Source organism: Triticum dicoccoides, chromosome 7A (genome assembly GCF_002162155.2).
Source record: "Triticum dicoccoides isolate Atlit2015 ecotype Zavitan chromosome 7A, WEW_v2.0, whole genome shotgun sequence".
Taxonomy (NCBI): Eukaryota; Viridiplantae; Streptophyta; class Magnoliopsida; order Poales; family Poaceae; genus Triticum; species Triticum dicoccoides.
In genome coordinates, this window is record NC_041392.1 from 55,711,897 (window position 1) to 55,718,987 (window position 7,091).

Here is a 7,091-nt window from a genome sequence, read left to right on the forward strand (position 1 = left end):
AATTTTTCTAAAACTAAAAGCAAAAAAGAATAAAAAATTAAGCAAAAAACAAAACAAAATAAATAATGCAAAAAACAAAAAAAAACTAGAAAAAAATAGCAACAATAAGTATTTTGTTGTAAGTAGAAACAAAATAAAATAAATAAAGCAGTAGAAAGTTTATAATTTTGCTGACCTAAAAGCAAAAAGAATTTAAAAATAAAGCAAAAAAAAGAAAATAAATAATACAGAAAACAAAACAAAAAACTGGAAAAAATTTAAATATAGCAACAATAAGTATTTTGTTGTAAGTAGAAATAAAAAAACAAAAATAGTGCCACCTACTGGGAACCCATGGCCTGAATACGACTAGAAACCCTACCATGTGCCAGGATTCAGGCCCAGTAGGCCCACAGGAACACATTGCACGGTTAGGCCCGAAAGCCTGCTTTAGAGAGGAGCTCCAGAGGGAAGGCGCACCGCACCTTATAAACAGGTGCGGCTCCCTCTCAACTAGCGAGGTGGGACTAAACATTTAGGCGCGGGGCAGCAGAAGGCCTTTGGTCCCGGTTGGTGGCACCAACCGGGACTAAAGGGGGCATTGGTCACGGTTGGTGCCATGAACCGTGACCAGTGCCCCTCTTTAGTCCCGGTTGGTGGCACCAACCAGGACTAAAGGTGGCATTAGTCCCGGTTGGTTTCACAAACCGGGACCAATGCTCTTGCTATATATACAGCACTTAGTAGTTTTCGACCAAATCCATCCCTTTCTTCTCCGCCCGACGCCCGCTACTCTGCCTCGTCGTCGTCGCCGCCGAGCCGTCAGACTGCTCCACCTCGTCGTCGCCGCCGCCTCCGACGCCGTCAGGCTGGTCCACCTCACCGTCGTCGCCGCCTCTGATGCCGTCAGGCTGCTCAACTTTGCCGTCGCCGCCGCCCCGACGCCGCCTGCCGTGCTCCGCCACCCCTTTGTGAGCACCTGCCTTGCGCCCCTGCCTTGCCTCGCTCCCGCGCCCCTGCCCTGCCCTGCCCCACCGGCGCCACCACTGCCGCCATTCCCCTCTGCCCCGCCGGCGCCACCACTTTTTTATTAGTTTAATTTTTTTTTCATATATATATAATGTATGTGTATGTATGTGGCTATATGTTTTTGTTCATATGTTGCAATATGTTTTTTTATTTTTATTAGTTTATTTTTTTGTTTATATGTGATGTATATGTGTATGTGGCTATAATGTATATGTGTATGTGATGTATGCGGCTAGAATTTGCTAAATATATATGTTAAAATGTTTTTTGTTCATAGAAAGTTTTTTGTTCATATATAGAAAGTTACAATTTTAGAAAAGTTTTATATATGCAAAAGTTACAATTTTAGAAAAAGAAGGATAGGAAAGAAGAAAATAAGAAGAGAAAAGAAAGAAGAAGAGGAGAGGAAAAGAAGAGGAGAAATAAATAAGAAGAAGAAAAAAGAAGGAAAAGAAGAGGAGAAGAAGAAAGGAATAGTGGAGAGGAAGAGAAAATAGAATATTCTATTTTCTCTTCCTCTCCACTATTCCTTTCTTCTTCTCCTCTTTTTTTTCTTCTTTTTTTTCTTCGATCTTCTCCTCTAGCTATTCCTTTCTTCTTCTCCTCTTTTTTCTTCTTCTTCTTCTTCTTCTTCTTCTTAATTTTTATCGGGAATGAGGGTGTCGAGGATCGCCGAGGGGTCGAGGGTCGGGAACTAGGGTAGAGGGTCAAGGGTCGTTAAGGGATCAAGGGTCGAGGGTTTGAGGGTTCTATAGAGTCTAGGGATCGAGGGTCGAGGGTTCCAGGGTCGTCTAGGGGTCGAGGGTTCCAGGGTCGTCGAGGGTTCGAGGGGTCGAGGATCGCCGAGGGGTCGACAGAGGTTTCCTAGTGTCAAAGTATTGAAGAAATCCATGGCTTCATCATTAGCCGGAAGTAACTAGGGCATGATGGTACGAAGTCCTCCAAAGTTGTTCTGGAATGGATTCCCGGATAGGATAATTTGCCTTTTTGTACGAATTTCAGCAAAGGCCTTCCAAATAACGATATTTGGAAGGTTCTTGCTGAACTTTGTACCAAAAAGAGAATTATCCTATCTGGGACTCCATTCCAAAATAACTTTGGAGAGCTTTGTACCATCATGCACCTGTTACTTTCGCCTAATGATGAAGACATGGTTTTGTTGAATCGTTTGACACTAGGCAACCTCCCGACCCCTCGGCGATTCTCTCGAAGAAGAGGAAAAGTATCATCGGTGTGAGATACATGTACCGTCGGTGTCGGACACTACATCCACGTCCCACAAGTGGCATGGGCTTCGACGCCCACGTCACTTGTGGGACGTGGATGTAGTGTCCGACACCGACGGCCACATGTATCTCACACCGACGATACTTTCTATTTAGGGTTTCCTCTACCGCTCGGCGACCCTGACCCTCGACGACCCTCGTTTCCGATAAAATAAAGAGGAAGAAGAAAAAAAAGAGAAGAAGAGGAAGAAGAAAAAAAAGAGTCTTGTGGGACGTGAATGTAGTGTCCGACACCGACGGCCACATGTATCTCACACCCATGATACTTGCTATTTAGGGTTTCCTCTGCCGCTCAGTGACCCTCGACGACCCTTGTTCCCGATAAAAAAAGAGGAAGAAGAAGAAAAAAAGAGGAGAAGAAAGAATAGAGGAGTTCTTACTCCTCTATTCTTTCTTCTCCTCTTTTTTTTCTTCTTCCTCTTCTTTTTTTATCCTTGAAGCGTTGTCGAGGCCACCCCAAACCCTAGAGAAGCAGCGTCGAGGCCACCCCAAACCCTAGAGAAGCAGCGTCGAGGCCACTAATTAATATTAGTTCTATGTTTGCCACTAATATATCCATCTGTCATGTTTGAATAATAATTGCCATGTTGTCAATATTTGTAGAAACTATGGACACCGCCCGAGACGAAGTACAAGAAGAGTTGTTGGGGGACATAATCGCACGAGGAAGTGATGCCGTCTGCTCGTTGTTTCTCAACGACACTGATGGTCTGGAAGCAGCTGGCTATGATTTTGATGGCTCCGGTGACCTAATGCCGGTGCAAGAAGGAGACCGTGAGGACGGCTCTGGTGACCCAATGCCGGTGCAAGAAGGAGACCTTGATGATGTCTCCGGTGACCGAACCGAGTCCGGCCAGGTATATATATTAGTTAAGCTTCTGCTGACTAGCTAATTGATGCATTCATTGTTTTGGTATGTACACATATTAATTAAGTCTTTGTTCTTTTTTCTAGCCCTCCGGATCGAGCACAACTTCGGTAAAGAGACGAGGCCCGGAGAAAAAGTTGAGCTCGGATGAAAAGTTTGAGATCATAGCAATCGCGCCCGACGGCCAACCGATTGAACACCTCCGGACAAAGAGCGCATTTGTTGCTCAGTGCGGGGTTTTGGTTAGGGACAAGATCCCGATCAGCATCCAGCAATGGTTTAAGCCGGCTATAGAAGACCCTGAGGTGTCTTATGTCAATGATATGCAGAAAAATGATCTTTGGACTGAGCTGAAGTCAAATTTCACCCTGCCGCCAGAGGATAATCCAGAGAAGCCAGTTAAAGAGCAATTAATCAAGTCTTTTGCTCTTAAGAGGATGGCAGAACTATTCGGGAGGTGGAAGAAAGAGCTGAATAAGTTTGTCGAAAATAATGAGACACCAGAATTCAAGGGCAGATATGAGAAGATCAGAGATCACTGGCCCGCATTTGTGGCCCACAAGACATCGGAAAAGAGTAAGAAGATGTCGGCGACAAACAAGCAAAATGCTGCGAAGAAGAAGCATCACCATCGCACGGGCTCAGGTGGTTACCTCGTAGCCCGGCCTAAGTGGGCCAAGACTGAGAATGATCTGGTTGATAAAGGGATCGAACCAGAGACAATTAACTGGCCAGACCGTTGCCGGACTTGGTTCTTCGGGGCTGGCGGAACCTTGGACCCTGTAACAGGGAAGTGCATTTGGACGAACGATCAAATGGACATACCAGTCAGGAAGCTTCAGCACTATATCAAAGCAGCGCAGCAAGGGACGTTCTTTCCAAACAGAGAGAACGACGAGCTCACAATGGCCCTCGGGAATCCTGAGCACCCTGGATGGACACGAGGCACGCCAGGCTCCATTCCGTGGAAGGTTGGGTTTCCGGACGCATGCGGTTACAAATCCCATGAGAGGAGGAAAAAAGTGCAGCAGACCCAAATGCAGGCGCTGCAAGCAAGGGTACAACCGATAGAGGAACGAGAAGAAAATCGCAGCAAATGTACTGCCGAAGCTTCCCCCGAAGCTACCCCGCCATCTCAGCGGAGAAGTAGCGTGGCTTCCACCGAGCTGCTTCAGCCGGAGCATGCCTTGACGGCTCCTGCCAGCTATCCCGTGGATGCTATCACGGAGTCTCAAAATTGCCACCTTATGACGCAATGGATGAATTTGAAGGTCAAGGCGGCTGTTGGCTCTGTTTATCCTACTGAACCCGGCGCAACTTTTCACTGTCGGCCAATCCCATTAGGATATGCTAGGGTGATGGTGGATGAAATAACGGAGGGATTTGAGGACCTCCATCTTGACCACCCTACCGGTGAAGGGGAGACTAGGCTGGGGTCTGCTCTGAAGACTCCATGCCTATGGCGGAAGGAGCTCATCAACCTTCCGAACTGGACGCCTCCGCCTCCTCCACCGCCTCCTCCTCCGGCGAGTCAGGGCACTCCGCCTCCTCCACCGCCTCCTCCTCCGGCGAGTGACAATCAGGGCACTCGACCGGCTCCTTCTCCAGCGCGTGACAGCACTCCACCTCCTTCTCCGCCTGCGCCGACGCGCCCGAGCAGCCAGCCTCCTCCTTCTCCGCCTCGTCAGCAAGGGCGGAAGAGACCTGCCGCCGCTCCGGCTGCTCCGGCGCGTCGTAGTCCTTCTCCTCCACCTCGTAAGCAATTAAAGAAGACAACCACTCTGTCTGCTCGGCCGGCGTCTAGCAGTACAGCCAGAGGCGGGAGGACATACAGATTCGGTCCTTCTCTGAAGACTCCAGAGAAGTTACCATACGAGAGGACCCCGGAGGAGAATGCCGAGATCGCGTGAACCGAAGTGGATGACTGGTTTCAAGGGTTGAAAGCAAAGAGACATCCACTTCCGGAGGAGAAGGTAGATCCGGTGAAAGCGAAGCGCACTCTGGCTGCCCTGACAAAACCACCCAAGTCTCCGCCGAAAGGAAACTATGAGCGCATTATTGGAAAGGAATTTGTCGAAGCGGAGCGGTCGGGAAGTACTGTCAGTGATCAAAGGCTGAAAGAACTACGAGCTGGGAAACAAATTGCCCAGCTCGGCGAACAAGCGAAGCAATCGTGCCCCCTGCTCAAGGTGCCTAGCGACAACGTCGCTAATGATCCGAGGATGGTGCCCGGTTATAGCAATCTTGCCGATTACCTGCCCGGCGATGTACATTATGAACCGGTGGAGGTGCAGCTACAAAGATACGAGTACGGGAAGCCTCTTGTCAAAGATGAAAGATCTCTATCAACGATGATGCGAAGATTGCATGATTGGTACTTGAAAATCTGCAGAGACTCTGGGGGGAGGAGAACTTTGTATGTGAAAGTTAAAAAGAGCATGACCTCGTTGGAATTGAACTGTTGCCTGTTCCATTTGAGGAGTTCTTTCAGTTTTTCAATCAATTGGCCCTCGATAAAACAACGGTCACTTGCTACTGTCTGTAAGTAGTACTACTTCTGTCATTAAGTCTCTCTATATAGCTCAGCTCTTTCATTGCATGTATTTATAATCATCCTCACTATATTATGCAGATTGAAGATCGCCGAATTAAAGAAAAGACAAGTCGGTGATATTGGGTTCATTAACACATATCTCATAGATGCAACTCAGGTTAAATTTCATGCCGCAGATACCGAGGCCAACTTGCTACGATCGTTGGTAATAAATGAAAACAAAGATATAATACCCTTTCCTTACAACTTCAAGTGAGTGTTACTGTCTTGTGCGTATTCGGTTTCCCTTATATATATTAGTCAAGGTTATAGTAATGTAATTGATGAGTTATGCATGTGTGTGCAGTTACCACTATATTCTCCTAGAGATTAAGCTTGAGCAGGGACTAGTAACTGTCTTAGACTCAAAACGAAAAGATCCCCAGGACTATGCGGACATGACTCAAATGCTCGAGAAATAAGTTAAATCGATCATTATCCACCATATCAGCAACTTTGTTCATTTCCTGATATATCTAGTAATTGTTTTCTTTGTCTGGCAGGGTTTGGAAAAAATTCTCCAAAAAAGCTCCAGGACTCCCAAAGAAGCTGCAATTTAGACACCCGAAAGTAAGTACTATAGTAGCATGTTCCGCGCATCTCCTATTGATTTGGCATTCTTGCTTATCAGTTTGATTGACCTCTATTTCTTGTAAAGTGGTTGTGGCAGGAAAAAGGGAATGATTTCTGTGGATACTACATTTGCGAGTCCATCCGCCACACACCCTGTGAGCGGGGCTACACTGACAAACAATATGAAGTACGTAAATAACAGCATTCACAATTTTATTTTATTACCACCATTTGTGTTGAGTTTCATTCATATATATATATATATATATATATATATATATATATATATATATATATATATGTATGTATTGACCCCCTTCTTCAAATTAGATGTTTCGGAAGCAGGATGAACTCCTAGCACCAGCTCGCATGCGAGCAATTCAAGAGGAATTGGCGGCATTCTTTCTTGACCACGTGATCGCTGAAGACGGAGAATACTATGTGGACCATGAGTCCATATGATTATATTTGTAAGAGATAATTATTGTATATATGTAGCCGGTAGTGTCGGATAGATATACGAGAACTTGTTGTTCGACCAATCTCTCGGAGAAGGATAGGTGGTCGATATCACTTCTCTCTGTATGCATATATGTTCATGACGATCTTCTGTTTCCTTTGTTTGCTTACTAGCTAGCTAGCGTGTCTAGTCCTCTCTATACGTATGTATAGTACGTAGCGTCAACCAAGCACGGACATAAGAGAGGACACTTCTCTCTATTAATTATAGCTAGCTAACACAATATATGAAACACCTAAATTA